Source organism: Monodon monoceros, unplaced genomic scaffold (assembly GCF_005190385.1).
Source record: "Monodon monoceros isolate NGI ecotype Baffin Bay Population unplaced genomic scaffold, NGI_Narwhal_1 Super_Scaffold_3, whole genome shotgun sequence".
NCBI lineage: Eukaryota > Metazoa > Chordata > Mammalia > Artiodactyla > Monodontidae > Monodon > Monodon monoceros.
In genome coordinates this window covers 44,893,929-44,911,917 of record NW_021703780.1, presented here as the reverse complement: position 1 = coordinate 44,911,917, position 17,989 = coordinate 44,893,929, and positions in this window count along the sequence as shown.

Here is a 17,989-nt window from a genome sequence, read left to right as displayed (position 1 = left end):
ATGTTTAGAATATCTTCATTTTAATAGAATATTTAAGTCTTAATGAAACTGATAGAATGACCTCTTCTTAAACTCAGACAAAATATTCACACCATATTGTCAATGGACCTAGTTATCATCTTTTAATCCTTCAAAGACTAATTCCCTGCCAATTTGGATTAAGTTCCTGTTGCATAATTACCAAGAACCTCAGGAATCTCTATGTCCTTTGCAGCCTTAAAAAAAAAAGACCTTTAACTTTGCTTAATTACTTTTTTGTCCACAAGGATCGAGATACGTGATGTCTGCCCTTTATCCCTAGAACTTCTCCAAATTCTTCCCCTAATGCACCAGTGAGTGATTTCTTATATTTAGTATATGTTTGCTCTCTGTATTTTCATGATGCTATAAAACTTTTGAGCTTTTTAAATGGAGTATGGGCATCAGTGACAAACAGTACAGGCACTGAAGACACAGCATGGCTGGTTTGAGTTTTTCTCCTTTCCCAAACAGAACTGGACTTATTCATTCATAAATCTTTTCTTGTTCTTTAAGCAAATGTATATTGATCTGAGTTCAATGACAAAACCCAAACCAGATAAAATCAAAGAATATGAAAAAAATAGAAGGAGCCATTGTGCATCTTTACTTTTTGTCTCCTAACTGGGCTTCCCACACCCATTCTTGCTTTCTCACAGATTCATCTCTACCCAGTAGAGTATCCTTTTTAAAACACGAACCTAAACATAAAACACCAGGCTTTAAAACACAGAACACCAGACTTCTGCTTAAAGTATTCAATAATTTCCTATGGATTTCTGGCAAGATCAAATCATTGAAAGGCCTAAAAACAGAAAATCTGAGTCTTGCCTACCTCACAATATTATTGCACCAAAATGACTTTTCATTATTTTAATCTTTATTTAATCTTTATTATGTATATCTTTATTGGAGTATAATTGCTTTACAATGGTGTGTTAGTTTCTGCTGTATAACAAAGTGAATCAGCTATATGGATACATATATCCCCATATCACCTGCCTCTTGTGCCTCCCTTCCACCCTCCCTATCCCACCCCTGTAAGTGGTCACAAAGCATCAAGCTGATCTCCCTGTGCTATGCAGCTGCTTCCCACTAGCTATCTATTTTACATTTGGTAGTGTATACATGTCCATGCCACTCTCTCACTATGTCCCATCTTACCCTTGCCTTTCCCCATGTGCTCAAGTCCATTCTCTATATCTGCATCTTTATTTCTGTCCTGTCCCGAGGTTCTTCAGAAACATTTTTTTTTGGATTCCATATAAAAGGCTTAGCATATAGTATTTGTTTTTCTCTTTCTGACTTACTTCACTCTGTATGACAGACTGTAGGTCCATCCACCTCATTACAAATAACTCAATTTAGTTTCTTTTTAATGGCTGAGTAATATTCCATTGTATATATGTGACAAATCTTCTTTATACATTCATCTCTCAATGAACACTTAGGTTGCTTCCATGTCCTTGCTATTGTAAATAGTGTTGGAATGAACATTGTGGTACACGACTCTTTTTGAATTATGATTTTCTCAGGGTATGTGCCCAGTAGTGGGCTTGCTGGGTGGTATGGTAGTTCTATTTTTAGCTTTTTAAGGAACCTCTATACTGTTCTCCACAGTGGCTGTATCAATTTACATTCTCACCAACAGTGCAAGAGGGTTCCCTTTTCTCCACACCCTCTCCAGCATTTATTGTTTGTAGATTTTTTGATGATGGCCATTCTGACCGGTGTGAGGTGATACCTCATTGTAGTTTTTATTTGCATTGTTCTAATGATTAGTGATGTTGGGCATCCTTTCATGTGTTTGTTGGCAATCTGTATATCTTCTCTGGAGAAATTTCTATTTAGGTCTTCTGCCCATTTGTGGATTGGGTTGTTTGTTTTTTTGATATTGAGTTGCATGAGCTGCTTTTAAATTTGGAGATTAATCCTTTGTCAGTTGCTTCATTTGCAAATGTTTTCTCCCATTCTGAGGGTTGTCTTTTCATCTTGTTTATGGATTCCTTTGCTGGGCAAAAGCTTTGAAGTTTCATTAGGTCTCATTTGTTTATTTTTGTTTTTATTTCATTTCTCTAGGAGGTGGGTCATGAAGGATCTGGCTGTGATTGATGTCATAGAATGTTCTGCCTACATTTTCATCTAAGCGTTTTATAGTGTCTGGCCTTACATCTAGGTCTTTAATCCATTTTGAGTTTATTTTTGTGTATGGTGTTAGGGAGTGTTCTAATTTCATTCCTTTACATGTAGCTGTCCAGTTTTCACAGCACCACTTATCAAACAAGCTGTCTTTTCTCCATTGTATATTCTTGCTTCCTTTATCAAAGATAAGGTGACTATACGTGCATGGGTTTATCTCTGAGCTTTCTATCCTGTTCCATTGACCTATATTTCTGTTTTTGTGCCAGTACCATACTGTCTGGATTGCTGTAGCTTTGTAGTCTAGTCTGAAGTCAGGAAGCCTGATTCCTCCTGCTCCATTTTTCTTTCTGAAGATTGCTTTGGCTCTTCAGGGTCTTTTGTGTTTCCATACGAATTGTGAATTTTTTTTGTTCTAGTTCTGTGAAAAATGCCGTTGGTAGTTTGATAGGGATTGCATTGAATCTGTAGATTGCTTTGGGTGGTATAGTCATTTTCACAATATTGATTCTTCCAATCCAAGAACATGGTATATCTCTCCATCTGTTTGTATCATCTTTAATTTCTTTCATCAGTGTCTTATAGATTTCTGCATACAGGTCTTTTGTCATCTTAGGTAGGTTTATTCCTAGGTATTTTATTCTTTTAGTTGCAATGGTAAATGGGAATGTTTCCTTAATTTCTCTTTCAGATTATTCATCATTAGTGAATAGTAATGCAAGAGATTTCTGTGCATTAATTTTGTATCCTGCTACTTTACCAAATTCATTGATTGGCTCTAGTAGTTTTCTGGTAACATCCTTAGGATTCTCTATGTATAGTATCATGTCATCTACAAACAGGGACAGCTTTACTTCTTTTCCAATTTGGATTCCTTTTATTTCTTTTTCTTCTCTGATTGCTGTGGCTAAAACTTTCAACGCTATGTTGAATAACTGGTGAGAGTGGACACCCTTGTCTTGTTCCTGATCTTAGAGGAAATAGTTTCATGTTTCACCTTTGAGAATGATGTTGGCTGTGGGTTTGTCATATATGGCCTTTATTATGTTGAGGTAAGTTCCCTCTATGCCTACCTTCTACAGAATTTTAATCATAAATCGGTGTTGAATTTTGTTGAAAGCTTTTTCTGCATCTATTGAAATGATCATATGTCTTTTCTTCTTCAATTTGTTAATATCATTTATCACATTGATTGATTTGCATATATTGAAGAATTCTTGCATTCCTGGAGCAAACCCCACTCGATCATGATGTATGATCCTTTTAATGTGCTGTTGAATTTTGTTTGCTAGTATTTTGTTGAGGATTTCTGCATATATGTTCATCAGCGATATTGGCCTGTAGTCTTCTTTTTTGTGTGTGTGACATCTTTGTCTGGTTTTGGTATCAGGGTGATGGTGGCCTTGTAGAATGAGTTTGGGAGTGTTTCTCCCTCTGCTATATTTTGGAAGAGTTTGAGAAGGATAGGTGGTGGCTCTTTCTAAATGTTAGATAGAATTCGCCTGTGAAGCCATCTGGTCCTGGGCTTTTGTTTGTTGGAAAATTCTTAATCACAGTTTCAATTTCAGTACTTGTGATTGGTCTGTTTTTGTTTTCTATTTTTTCCTGATTCAGTCTTGGAAGGTTATTCTTTTCTAAGAATTTCTCCATTTCTTCCAGGTTGTCCATTTTATTAGTATATAGTTGCTTGTAGTAATCTCTCATGATCCTTTGTATTTCTGCAGTGTCAGTTGTTACTTCTCCTTTTTCATTTCTAATTCTATTGATTCAAGTCTTTTCCGTTTCTTTTTGTGATGAGTCTGGCTAATGGTTTATCAATTTTTTTTATCTTCTCAAAGAACCAGCTTTTAGTTTTGTTGATATTTGCTATCATTTGCTTCATTTCTTTTTCATTTATTTCTGGTCTGAGTTTTATAATTTCTTTCCTTCTGCTACCATTGGGGATTTATTATTTTTTTCTCTAATTGCTTTAGGTGAAAGGTTAGGTTATTTTTTTTTTTGATATTTTTCCTGTTTCTTGAGGTAGGATTATATTGGTATAAACTTCCCTCTTAGAACTGCTTTTGCTGCATCCCATAGGTTTTGGGTCATCATGTTTTCATTGTTATTTGTTTCTAGGTATTTTTTTATTTCCTCTTTGATTTCTTCAGTAATGTCTTGGTTATTATGTAATGTATTGTTTAGCATCTATGTGTTTGTAATTTTTTTTCCCTGTAATTGATACCTAGTTTCATAGGGTTGTGGTCAGAAAAGATAACTGCTTGATACAATTTCAATTTTCTTGAATTTACCAAGGCTTGATTTGTGACCCAACATATGATATATCCTGGTGAGTGTTCCATGAGCACTTGAGAAGAAAGTGTATTCTGTTGTTTTTGGAGGGAATGTCCTATAAATATCAATTAAGTCCATCTGTTTAATGTGTCATTTAAAGCTTGTGTTTCCTTTTCTTATTTTTATTTGGATGATCTATCCATTGGTGAAAGTCGGGTGTTAAAGTTCCCTACTGTGGTTGTGTTACTGTTGATTTCCCCTTTTAAGGCTGTTAGCATTAGCCTTATGTATTGTGGTGCTCCTATGTTGGGTGCATAAATATTTACATTTCTTCTTCTTGGATTGATCCCTTGATCATTATGTAGTGTCCTTCTTTGTCTCTTATAATAGTCTTTATTTGAAAGTCTATTTTCTCTGATATGAGAATTGCTACTCCAGCTTTCTTTTGATTTCCATTTGCATGGAATACCTTTTTCCATTCCCTCACTTTCAGTCTGTATGTGTCCCTAGGTCTGAAGTGGATCTCTTGTAGACAGCATATATATGGGTCTTGTTTTTGTATCCAGTCTATGTCTTCAGTTGGAGCATTTAATCCATTTATATTTAAGGTAATTAGTGATATTTATGTCTCTATTACCATTTTCTTAATTGTTTTGGGTTTGTTATTGTAGGTCTTTCCCTTCTCTTGTGTTTCCTGCCTAAAGAAGTTCCTTTAGCATTTGTTGTAAAGCTGGTTTGGTGGTGCTGAATTCCCTTAACTTTTGTTGTCTTTAAAGGTTTTAATTTCTCTGTTGAACCTGAATGAGATCCTTGCTGTGTAGAGTAGTTTTGGTTTTAGTTTTTTCCCTTTCATCACTTTAAGTATGTCTTGCCACTCCTTTCTGGCTCGCGGAGTTTCTGCTGAAAGATCAGCTGTTAACCTTATGGGGATTCCATGTATGTTATTTGTTGCTTTCCCTTGCTCCTTTTAATATGTTTTCTTTGTATTTAATTTTTGATAGTTTGATTAATATGTGTCTTGGTGTGTTTCTCCTTGGATTTATCCTGTATGTAGCTCTCTGCACTTCCTGGACTTGATTGACTATTTCCTTTCCCATATTAGGGAAGTTTTCAACTATAATCTCTTCAAATATTTTCTCATTCCCTTTCTTTTTCTCTTCTTCTTCTGGGACCCCTATAATTCGAATGTTGGTGTGTTTAATGTTGTCCCAGAGGTCTCTGAGACTGACCTCAATTCATTTCATTCTTTTTTCTTTATTATGCTCTGCATTAGTTATTTCCACACTTTTGTCTTCCAGGTCACTTATCCGTTCTTCTGCCTCAGTTATTCTGCTATTGATTCCTTCTAGAGAATTCTTCATTTCATGTATTGTGTTGTTCATCATTGTTTGTTTGCTTTAGTTATTCCAGGTCCTTTTTATACGTTTCTTGTATTTTCTCATTCTATTTCCAAGATTTTGGATCATCTTTACTATCATTATTCTGAATTTTTTGTCAGGTAGCCTGCTTATTTCCTCTTCATTTGTTTGGTGTGGTGGTTTTTACCTTGCTCCTTCATCTGTTGTGTATTTCTGTCTTCTCATTTTGGTTAACTTACTGTGTTTGGGGGTCTCCTTTTCACAGACTGCATGTTTGTAGTTCCCATTGTTTTTGGTGTCTGCCCCCAGTGTGTAATGTTGGTTCAGTGTGTTGTGCTGGTTTCCTGGTGGAGGAGACTGGTGCCTGTGTTCCAGTTGATGAGGCTGGATCTTTTCTTTCTGGTGAACAGAGCCACATCTGGTGGTGTGTTTTGGGGTGTCTATGAACTTATTCTGATTTTATGCAGCCTCTCTGCTAATATGTTGCTTTCCTGTCTTGCTAGATGTTTGGCATGGGGTGTCCAGCACTGGAGCTTGCTGGTCATTGAGTGGAGCTGGGTCTTAGTGTTGAGATGGAGATCTGTGGGTGAACTCTCGCCAACAGATATTACAAGGGGCTGGGTGGTCTCTGGTGGACCAAGGTCCTGAACTCGGCCCTCCCACCTCAGAGGCTCAGGCCTGACACCTGGCTGCAGCTCCAAGACTCTGTCAGCCACACAGCTTAGAAGAAAAGAGAGAAAAAAGAAAGAAAAAAAATAATTATAACTAAATTTTAAAAATATTAAAATAAAAAACTTTAAAAATTATTTAAATAAAACTTAAAATGTAATAATAATAAAAAAATGAAAAGAGCAACCAAACCAATAAACAAATCCACCAATGATAAAAAGTTCTAAAAACTATACTAAGATAAACATAAAAATCAGGAACAAATCAGTTGCAGACAGCAAACCCCAAGTCTACAGTTGCTCCCAAAGTACACCGCCTCAATTTTGGGATGACTCATTGTCTATTCAGGTATTCCACAGATGCAGTGTACATCAAGTTGATTGTGGAGATTTAATCTGCTGCTTCTGAGGCTGCACAGAGAGATTTCCCTTTCTCTTCTTTGTTCACACAGCTCCTGGGGTTCAGCTTTGGATTTGGCCACACCTCTGCTTGTAGGTTGCCCTCTGGTGTCTCTTCTTCACGCAGACAGGAGGGGGTTAAAGGAGCAGCTGATTTGGGGGATCTGGGTCACTCAGGCTGGGGCAAGGGAAGGGGTACAGAATGTGGGTGAGCCAGTGGCGACAGAGGCCGGTGTGATGTTGCAACAGCCTGAGGCATGCCATGTGTTCTCCCCGGGAAATTGTCCATGGATCACGGGACCCTGGCAGTGGTGGGCTGCACAGGCTTCTGGGAGGGGAGGACGTGTGCTTGCACACAGGATTCTTGGTGGCTGCAGAAGCAGCCTTAGTGTTTCATGCCCATCTCTTGTGTCCACGTTGATAGCCACAGCTCGTGCCCAACTCTGGAGCTCTTTTAGGTGGTGTTCTGAATACCCTCTCCTTGTGCACTCCAAAACAATGGTCTCTTGACCCTTAGGCAGTTCCAAACTTTTTCCCAGACTCCCTCCCAGCTAGCTGTGGTGCACTAGACCCTTTCAGGCTGTTTTCATGCAGCCAACCCCAGTCCTCTCCCTGGGATCTGACTTCTGAAGCCCAAGCCTCAACTCCCAGCCCACATCCACTCTGGTGGATGAGCAGACAAGCCTCTCAGACTGGTGAGTGCTGGTCAGCACCAATGCTCTGTGCAGGAATCTCTCCATTTTGCCCTTTGCAACCCTGTTGTTGCGCTCTCCTCTGTGGCTCTGAAGCTTACCCCCCGCCCACCCACCCCTCCGTCTCTGCCAGTGAAGGGCCTTCCTAGTGTTTGGAAACTTTTCCTACTTCACAGCTCCCTCCCAGAAGTGGAGGTCCCACCCCTATTCTTTTCTCTCTGTTTTTTCTTTTGCTCTGCCCAGCTACATGGGGATTTTCTTGCCTTTCGGGAAGTTTGAGGTCTTCTGCCAGCGTTCAAAAGGTGTTCTGTAGGAGTTGTTCCACATATAGATGTATTTTTTATGTATCTGTGGGGAGAAAGGTGATCTCCACGTCTTACTCCTCTGCCACCTTGAAGGTCCTCAAGATGACTTCTTGATTCAGCTTCATGGTCTGATTTCAGGCCCTTCAACATGCCCTGCTTCCTTTCACCACAGGACATTTGCACATGTGCCCTCTGCCTGGAATGCTCTCTCTTCACCCACACAGCCCCATTCTGACAATTTCCCATTCATTTCTGAAATTCCCATAAAGATACTGCTCCTTTGGGGAAACCTTCTCTGAATGCCTCCCCTCAACCAGGTTGAGTAACCAGTTATATACTCTGACTTCTGAAATAATTTTTTATAACTCATAATTGTAATTTGCAACTTTTATGACTATTTGGATTGATATACAACTCTCTCATTATCATGTAAGCCCCAATAGGGCACAAAGTAAGTCTGTTTTGGTTTACCATTTTGTCTGCATCACCTAGCAAAGTCCTGGAAAATGGAAATATTCTTGTTGGTTAAATGAATCAATTGGTGTTTCTGGGCCAGGCTTTTCTAAAACACAGGTCTGTAAAATCATTATGTTTCTTGTATTCTACATTTAGTGTACTAATAACCTGGACCACTGCAGCCTGAACAATTCATTCTCATAATTCAGCAAAGGGAAAAGAGGACTTTTCAAGCCATTGACTGTAGCATTTAGATTTCTTCACACTATTATTTTTTGCTCTGCTATATTTGTGGTCTGAGTCAAAAGGAAGCATAATCATATCACAAGATCCCTGGGGCAGGTAGGGAGGTTAAAGAGTGGGAAGCAGTCACTGGCCAGGAATATGTGTAGACAGACAGTAAGAAACCCCTAAGCTGTGGTCAGTATCAAAGCAATGGTTAGAGTAATTCAGGACTATAAGAACACAAAACCTCAGAATTGGGGAATCTGTAATGGAGGAGAAATGCAATAAAGAACAGCTGGGTCTGGGAGGAGTTTTGAATTTACATGAGAACTGAGCGATTACCACTGTATTTCAGATCCTGGGTATGGTCATCTGAAAAGAGGGGCCTGGGTTCAATATAAGAGCTAAGGGATCAGTTCCATGTCATCAAAGTCTTATATGATGATGAAAGGTAAGTCCTTGAACATGGAGGGGAAAAAGTTGTGCCACATCTTTCATGGCTTCCAGAACATGCAAATATATATCAATTCTGTGAAATGATGAGAAAGTCCATTTTAAACTTCTAGTCTCTATAATATCTGTAGACTAGAAAATGCTAACATACCTGACAAGTTCTAGGTTTTGGAAAACCACAAAGATGTGGACAAGCAGTGGTAACAAATCCCTAATCTAAAACGTACACAAATTCAGATGCACAATTCCACAAAACCCTGGATCTACACAAAGTCTGCAAGTTTCATCTTTAATTATGTTTTGTAACATTCTGGTTCATAAGCCAAACTGTCCCCAGATTTGCATGGTAACCATAGTTATCAACACCATATATTCTTAGTGGAGAATGTTGCTGATTCCTGAGAAACACTGTTGTTAGTAATTTAGGTCATGCTACTTATCTATTAAACTGCTGGTAACAAGTGTGGGGAAGGCTGAATAGTGGGTTCTTAAAAGAACATGTGAGTCTTATATGACAAAGAGGGGGTTTTCAGATGTGAGCAAGTTAAAGATATTGAGATGTGGAAATTGTCCTGGATCATCAGGGTGGGTCATAAATGCAATCACATGTGTCCTTTTATGAGAGAAGCAGAGGGAGATTTTACCACAGACAGAAGAAGAGAAGGCAGTGTGACCACAGAGACAGAGGTTGGACCAATACAGACTCAAACTCAGGAGTGCCTACTGCCACCAGAAACAGAAAATGGCAAGAGGCAGACCCTATCCAGAGCCACATGAGGAAGTGAAGCCTCGATTTGACCCCTGATACTGATTTCCTACTTCTGGCCTCCAGAACTATCAGGGAATACATTTGTGTTGTTTTGAGCCACAAACGTGTGATGATTTGTTACAATGGCCACAGGAAGCTAATACAATGTGTACAAGTTGTGTTCAAATTTCCCAAGAGGTAAAAACCAACCATTTGATTGAGGCTGCCATTTTTGTCAATGAGAAAGGAGTGTCCACCCTTCCAGCCAGGGAGCTGGCTTCCTCACAAACCTAAGTCAGGACACCCAAGACATCTTTGTACATTTGTTCATACTTTTGTGCCAAGTTTCATTAGATAACAATCACAACTATTTGAGAGCTCAAACTACAGGAGTATCCCTTCAAGAAAATATTTATACACTATAATTTAAAGCAAAAAAAGACCCTATTATTCAAATTGTCTAATAGTTTACTACAGCAGGCTCAACAGAACACTTGAAAAACATGAGTGCAGACACCATAAGATGATTGTAATTCTGTCCACAAACATTTCAGGAACAGACCTTAGGAGAAATAAGCCAATTAGAGATAACCCCCCTGCCCTCACTTCAGTGTAAGAGAGCTGGGGGCCACAGGTCTCTGTGAGACACGAGCCCCACTGATGGGAGATCAGTGAGGCTGCTGGTCCTGCATTGTCCGTACCTTGTGCTGATGCCGACTTAGGGTCAGCCCCATCCTTGTCCTCAGGATGGAATAGATAACCCATGTGTCTTCTAGCACATTCACTGGATCCATCTGGGGAAATCAAACTATGCTGAAGTCATCGTCCCTTAACCTGGAGTTGGAAGAAAGGGAACCAGCAAGTTGGCCTCATCTCCTTTACTGATTTTCAGAAGACCAATAGGACTAATCCTCTTTAAGGTGTCTGAGATAAAGCTAATTCAATTAGCTTCAAGGTAATGTTGTGCTAAGGAAGACTGTGCTGAGTGCACTGAATATCTCACTCCTCAAGCACCTGGGTTGTCTCTAGGACTGGTTCCACCATCACATCCTTCTCTTCATTGTTTTCACTTTGACCCACTATTGCTGAAAGTGATGCTTCCCATGAAGCATTTTTTCTAAATTCACACCACAGCTGGCACACTCCTCAACTCAGACAGAGACAGTGACTGTGAGGGTGATTAACACACCCAGTACCTACTTCTCCCCGTTAGGGGCAAGTTAAAATAAAGGTGGAGAGGCAGGGGCTGTGTGTCTGGGAGAGCAGAGACTCCAACACCCAACACAGTTCTCCCTCAGATGTAATTACTTCAGATAAAACAGCATAATTGACAGCAAAATCACTGCTTCTTGTCTCTCCTGCTTCCCCTTGGACAATTGGATCCAGTTATTCTTATATTGATAAGATATTTGTAAGATGACTTATCAATAGTTACATGTTTTCTCCTTCATGCGGAAGTGATAGCTTAGCCATAGCACCAGTGGAAATCAAAACTTGAATTACTTACACATTATCAACAGGAAAGAATATTCTTCAAAGCTGCTGAAAACCCTTCTTCAAAGTTTATTAGCTCTAGAGCAAGAACATTTTGTCAATTGCCTGTTCATCCAAATAGTCCACTTGTTTCAAAAGACAATAATGTTCTTGAAACAAGAACTGTTTCCAAGGAGAAACGTCATATCTGACTGTCCATCATTCTTATCAAGAACATAAAGCACATGAGAATTTACGATAGGCTTATTACTAGCAACTATGTAGTATAGTCTACATTCTATAGGCTTAGTGGTCTAACAAGGAAACTATTCTAAGTTTAATTTTTATAGATTTAACAACTGTGGAAGTACAAGACTTTGTTTGTATGTTTCAGAAGAAGGAAGCCTTAAGTCATGTACTTTAGCCCAAAGAATGTCCTCTTCTATGAGGAAAGATAATCCTTCTTAGTTGAGTGAACTATTTTAAATAAGACACACAAAGTAGGGAGAGGGAGGGAAAAATACCCACCCCACCATCAGGTTAGTAGAAAGAATGGAATCTGGTGCCCAAAAAGGTGACAGATGTCAATTTATCCAGCATCTATCATGTGGCGAGCATCACAGGAATGGTGTTGATAACTATGGTTACCATACATCCAGTGTCTAAAATGGTCAGGACCTAGTAGACATGAAGCATCAAAGAGAAGCTTACCCTTGAATATCACCTGATAACAATGGAAGCCTGAGGTTGGTGATGCCCAGAGGTGCCACAGGAAGGTGGGTCTTCCTGTGACTGAGGAGCTTAGCCATGGAAAAGGCAAGGGAAATGGAAACTCTTGGTGAGAGCTGATATGAGAGACAAATAACAAAAGAGAAGTAAGAAATGGACTACAGTGACAATTAGGAATTAAACTTCCTGAGAAGTTCAGTGAAGGGAAAATCTATCCTCAGCTGTCCTGTCTCTGTGTCTGAGAGGCTCCACCCGGTGCTGTAGGAAGCAGGTCTGGTGAACATGCGAGAACAGAGGAGTCAGGGCACCATTTTGTTTCAGATGCTTGAGGCTTGAATAACAGTGAGGAGATCCCCATAAACTAAAAAGCCCAGGGGTGTAAAAGGCCTTACGGTCTGCAACCAAGATCAGCTTTACTCCACCCTAGCCCCTCTCCCATACATACCTTTTTTCAGCAAGATAAAAAGTCTAAACAGAAGCTCAAATGCCAACAAAAGGGAAGAAAGATATGAGATAGCTTTGTACAGGAAACAGGTTATATGTTTACGCGTGTCTAACAGGAAAAGAGCCTATTAAGCTTTGCTTTATTCTTTGTCTTATATTTCTCATGACCACACTATGGGATCATTACAATCCTCATTATACAAAGGAAAACTGTAAATGATGGGCTCAAGGTCACCTAGGCACGAAGCTGCTGCTGGATTTGAAGCCGGATCTGGGCTACTTTGTCTGACTCCTCAGCCAGGGAAAGTGCGCATTTCAGCAGCTCAAAGTCTTGAGGCTTAACTGCACAGTTTGTCTACAGCTCATGGTAAAAGCCTTTCACAAAAGTTGTACATTCTTTCTGTTCTAGACTGCTGAATTCTGGCGTAGGATTTCTCAGTCTTAAATTGCTAATAAAGTTTATATTTAATGTATCAGGGCCCTTTTTTGAACCTTGAGGTTGAAGTTTAAAGACATTGGACTGGTGAGAATTTTTTACTTTCAAGTGATAACTCAATCAAGCTTAAACCTAAACAGAACATCTGGAGGGTGAAAAGGCCCGTGGAGCTGGCTAAACATAGTGGATCCAAGGACTCGAATGTCAGCCCGATGCCCTCTCTTCCTCCATAGATTTTATCTCTGCTTGCCCAGGCTGGCTGTCACCAGGGGCCTGGGAGTATGACTTGGGGCAGCTCCAAGCGAGCAGCTTACAACTAGTGACAAGAAAAATTTTAAAATAGAAATAAGAGTTCTTTCTCATGTTTTCAAAATCCCCAGGTGAGATCAGACATTATTACCACCTTCTGGATACTGCGATCTCTTGTGGGCCAGGAGAAGGCCCTATAGTGTCTGAGCCCTTCAGTCATAGTCAGGAGTGGAGTCATTACCTGGACCAGGAGACAGCATCCTCATGACCACCTGAGGAGTTACCGTGAGCAAGGCAACCACACCAAGTTGGATCTACTACAAACACACTACATAAATACATATGTATGGAAATATATACCAGACCTGCTAATGAGGGTTCAGAGGCCAGGGCCAAGTCAATAAATTCAGATGTATTTGGAAGAAAAGCAAGGGTTGATTGACTCTAAAGAAAGTAGAAACTCAAAGTAGTCCAAGAAAGAGTTATTTGGAAGATCACTTTACAGCCTTCTGTAAAGCTACTTAGGTGAAAATAAAAGCTGATGAGGGTCCTTGTGAGAATGTTTGGGACACTCTGTATTTGAAAGTAGAAAGAAAAGATTTGCGGACAACTGTAAACTCAGCCTGTGCTTTTGCCACCTTCTTCATCTCTTTTAAAGTAAACAACAGAAGAGTAACAGCTGATCAAACAAAACAACTGAAACACAAAACATGTCTGTACAATGTGGTCAAATTAAGATGCCACTGGTAGTAAATGCTCTGAAAGGGCATTATTCACTGGGACCAACAAATTCAGGAAACAGCTATCATATATTGGATGGTGAAAGGATAAAGAAAATACTGTAGTAAACAGCCACTGAAAATGTTTGGAATAATACCTAAGGTGATGTTAAACAACCATATTTTGAAGTTAAATGAAATCATAAAGGAACTGCTTAAGTTAAACTTAAGTTTAATTAATATTCCACAGACTGTGCTAAATGTCCACATATTTTCTTTTTTTTATTGGAGTATAGTTGATTTACAATGTTGTATTAATTTCTGCTGTACAGCAAAGTGATTCAGTTATACATATATATATTCTTTTGCATGTTCTTTTTCATTATGGTTTATTATAATATATTGTATATAGTTCCCTGTGCTGTACAGTAGGGCCTTATCGTTTATCTATCCTATACATAATAGTTTGCACCTGCTAATCCCAAACTCCCAATCCTTCCCTCCCCCACCTCCCACTTGGCAACCACAAGTCTGTTCTTTATGTCCATAAGTCAGTTTCTATTTCTTAGATAAGTTCATTTGTGTCATATTTTAGACTGCACACATAAGTGATTTCACATGATATTTGTATTTCTCTGTCTGACTTACTTCGCTTAGTATGATAATCTCTAAGTCCACCCATGTTGCTGCCAATGGCATTATTTTGTTCTTTTTAATGGCTGAGTGATATTCCATTGTGTATATGTACCACATCTTCTTTACCCATTCCTCTATCAATAATGTCCACGTATTTTCTGATTTAATCCTCACAATCCCCTTATGAGGTCTATCCTGTTATTAGTGTCCATTTTAAAGGAAACTTAAGTACCATGGGGTTCATTTGTTCAAGGTCACACTGTGAGTGGATGGCACAGCCAAGATTTGAAGCCAGGCTGCCTGACTCTAGCATCTGTACTTTCAATACTATCCTATAGAGATGTATAATTAAGGAAAAAATATAAGGATATAGTAAAGCAAGAAAAAATGCATTACTCTTCCATGCACTGTGCCTGCCTCTCACCTGGGATTATGGCAAGAATAAAACATTGTTGTGTCTGGTATTCTAAGTGATTTCCTTCACCCTGGACCAGCACACACTGGGAGTGTGAGCAGCCAACCCAACAGGAAGTTAGACCATGTATTTCACACCCCCCTTTGCTAACTCCCAGCATGAGGTGAGAACCAAGTCTGGTAGCAGCTCTCTTATCCTTGGTCTATTCTTGGTCCCTATTCTTCCAAGGGACCAGATTCTTCAAGCTTCCTTCACCTTCTCATCATCAAACTTGTTCTCCTGAAAGTATAGACCAATTCATACTAACATGCAATCAGATAATAGGCTTAAGTTTCGATTAAAAATATAAAAACCCTTGAGTCAAATACATGATGCCCAAGTAACAGAATAATCTCAGTCATGAGCTGGTGGGAGAAGCACTTGGCAGCTGATGGGGAGTGGAGAGATGAGGGTGGGTCCGGAGGGGAGTCAAACACCTTCACGATGCTCCTAGAACCCATCCTCACAGCTGCTGTGAGCTCGGTGTGTCGCTCCAGTGGTGCCAGCTACATAAAAGGACTCAGGCAGAGTTAGGACAGAAATAACATTTGCACAGACTTCCAAAAAGCATATAAAAAGCCAAGGACTAAAATATTTGAATATAAACCTAATGGTCATGTATTTGCCAGTAGAAGAGCCTTGCACTTAAGCAAGTGTTCAAACATATTTGTTGAGCTGAGTGATGAAGACAAATGAGGCCCTGGAGGGATAATCCTGCCAAGGGCACTGCTCACCAGCAGGGGCTGAGGGGTGGTCACTTGTGTCCACAATTTCCAAGCCTTCCTGGCATACTCGGAGTTGCAGCAAGTAAAAACTGACCCCTCTGTTGTGTACAGCACCCCCCTGGCAAGAACCTTTGAGGTGAAATTCACTGAGGCGCTGATAGATGTGGAACTATTTGGCTTTGTGTGTACTTATAAGCAGTATTCCTGGCTCTGTAATTACTGTCTTAGGTAGGAGTGCTCATTACTGGGCTCTCCCACTAGTGAGATAGACACACATGTACATCCATCTAGCTCACTAGTAGATATTAGGAATCTACTAGGCCATGAAAAAATAATAGGAAATAGAACAGAGCTTGCACACACACACACACACACAACACTAAATAAAAATGCACTATTTTTTTCCACATTTAAACTCAGTTAGAAAATTTTATTAGCTATCTTTATTTGCTTATTCTTCAAATGAACTTCAAAAATTTATTAGCTCTTCTTACTTGTTTATTCTTCAAGAGAAATTTAAAATTACTACCAGTTCCAAAAGAAATATAATGGGATTATTATAAACATTGCATTATAAATAAATTTTTAACATTCTTTTTAAAATATTCTTTCCCATTATGGTTTAGCACAGGATATTGAATATAGTTCCCTGTGCTATACAGTTGGACCTTGCTGTTTAACCATCCTATATATAATAGTTTATATCTGCTAACCCCAAACTCCCACAACATTTGTCCTTCAACCTCCTCCCCCTTCGCAACCACAAGTCTGTTCTCTAGGCCTGTGAGTCTGTTTCTGTCAGTAGATAAGTTCACTTGTGTAATATTTTAGATTCCCCATATAAGTGATATCATATGTTATTTGTTTTTCTCTTCCTGACTTACTTCACTTAGTATGATGGTCTCTAGGTCCATCCATGTTACTGCAAATGGCATTATTTCATTCATTTTTATGGCTGAGTAATATTCCATTGTATATATGTACCACATCTTCTTTATCCATTCATCTGGTGATGGACATTTAGGTTGTTTTCATGCCTTGGCTATTGTGAACAGTATGCACTAATTTTGAGAACTACAATCAAAGAGCCACTAAAACTCACCAGCAGTGCCAATGTGTTTTGAGAGAGGTATGATAAAAATGCAAATCTGAAGTTGCCTATAAAAACAGAGGTGGAGAAAAATCAATTGTTTTTAGAAGAGTTCTGTTATCCATGTGTGAGAGAAGCAGAGAGCAGGTGGATGAGAAGCAGGTAGCAGAACCATGAAAGCTGGAGGGGGCTAGGATTTCAGGTGGGGCTGAGAAACTGTGGAGTTGTAAGAGAATTGATAAAAATGCTAATCCAACTGAATTTAGAAGCCTATGTGGATTTCAGAGGAAAAATATATTTGGATACTAACTTTCCACACAAATCCCTCATGATTCACCTGTGATTGCTTTGAACTCATACAAGTAGGACTTTCTGATATTTTTCAAACTTGAGATCTTTGAAGTGTGCCTTTGATTTTCCTAAGCTGAAGTAGGATGAGGTGTTTTGAGACCTTTAAATTCTCAGCAAAATGTCCCAATGTACTTCAGAATTTTGGAAATGAATTTGCATTACTATAATAAAGGGTGTTTTAAAAACAACTAATAGTCTTTAGTTATTAATGGGTTTTATGCATCCTGTATCATTCACCTGGGTAGGTATATATATATATATATATTTTTTTTTTTTTAAATCCTCAAATTGCTGATTGACCCAGAAATCAAAGCCAGTGCTCCCAAAAACTTTAAGTTGATCGAGGATTTGTAGAAAAGCATCATATTAGGAGTTAAGAGGTCAGGGTTCAAGCCTCATATCTTCAAGCTGGATGACCTGTACAGGTTTGTGTTGCTATCACAGCTTTCAGGGCTGCACCCTCCCCATGTAAAGGAGGGAAATGGAAGCACAGTTTTCAACAGGGTCAATTCTGCCCTCCAAAGAGCATTTGGGAAACTTTGTGGGACCAGAGGTTAGGGCGTTCAGTTGACACGATGATTTTAAGGTGCTATTGGGATACCAGATACCCTGCAATGCTCAGGACATTTCTACACCAGGAACAATATTTCCACATCATACAAGATTTTCAAGTGTCCCACCAGACATTCACATAGGTGTAAAACCTGTTTGTTTATGTTTATATAATCCTAGAACCTAATTCTGTTTTATATGATTTAATAGTACATGTGTGTATGTGTGTGTTGGGAACAGTTCTCTGAAAAAATTCTTGATCATATTATTTTATTTTAAAATCTGTGTCTAATATCTGTATCACTTGCGAGTCTGCTTTCATTCTCTGTTTTTTTCTTTTGGTCCCATTAGTCAACATGCTTGATAATTTTTTCTTGAATGTTGGATGTCAGGTTG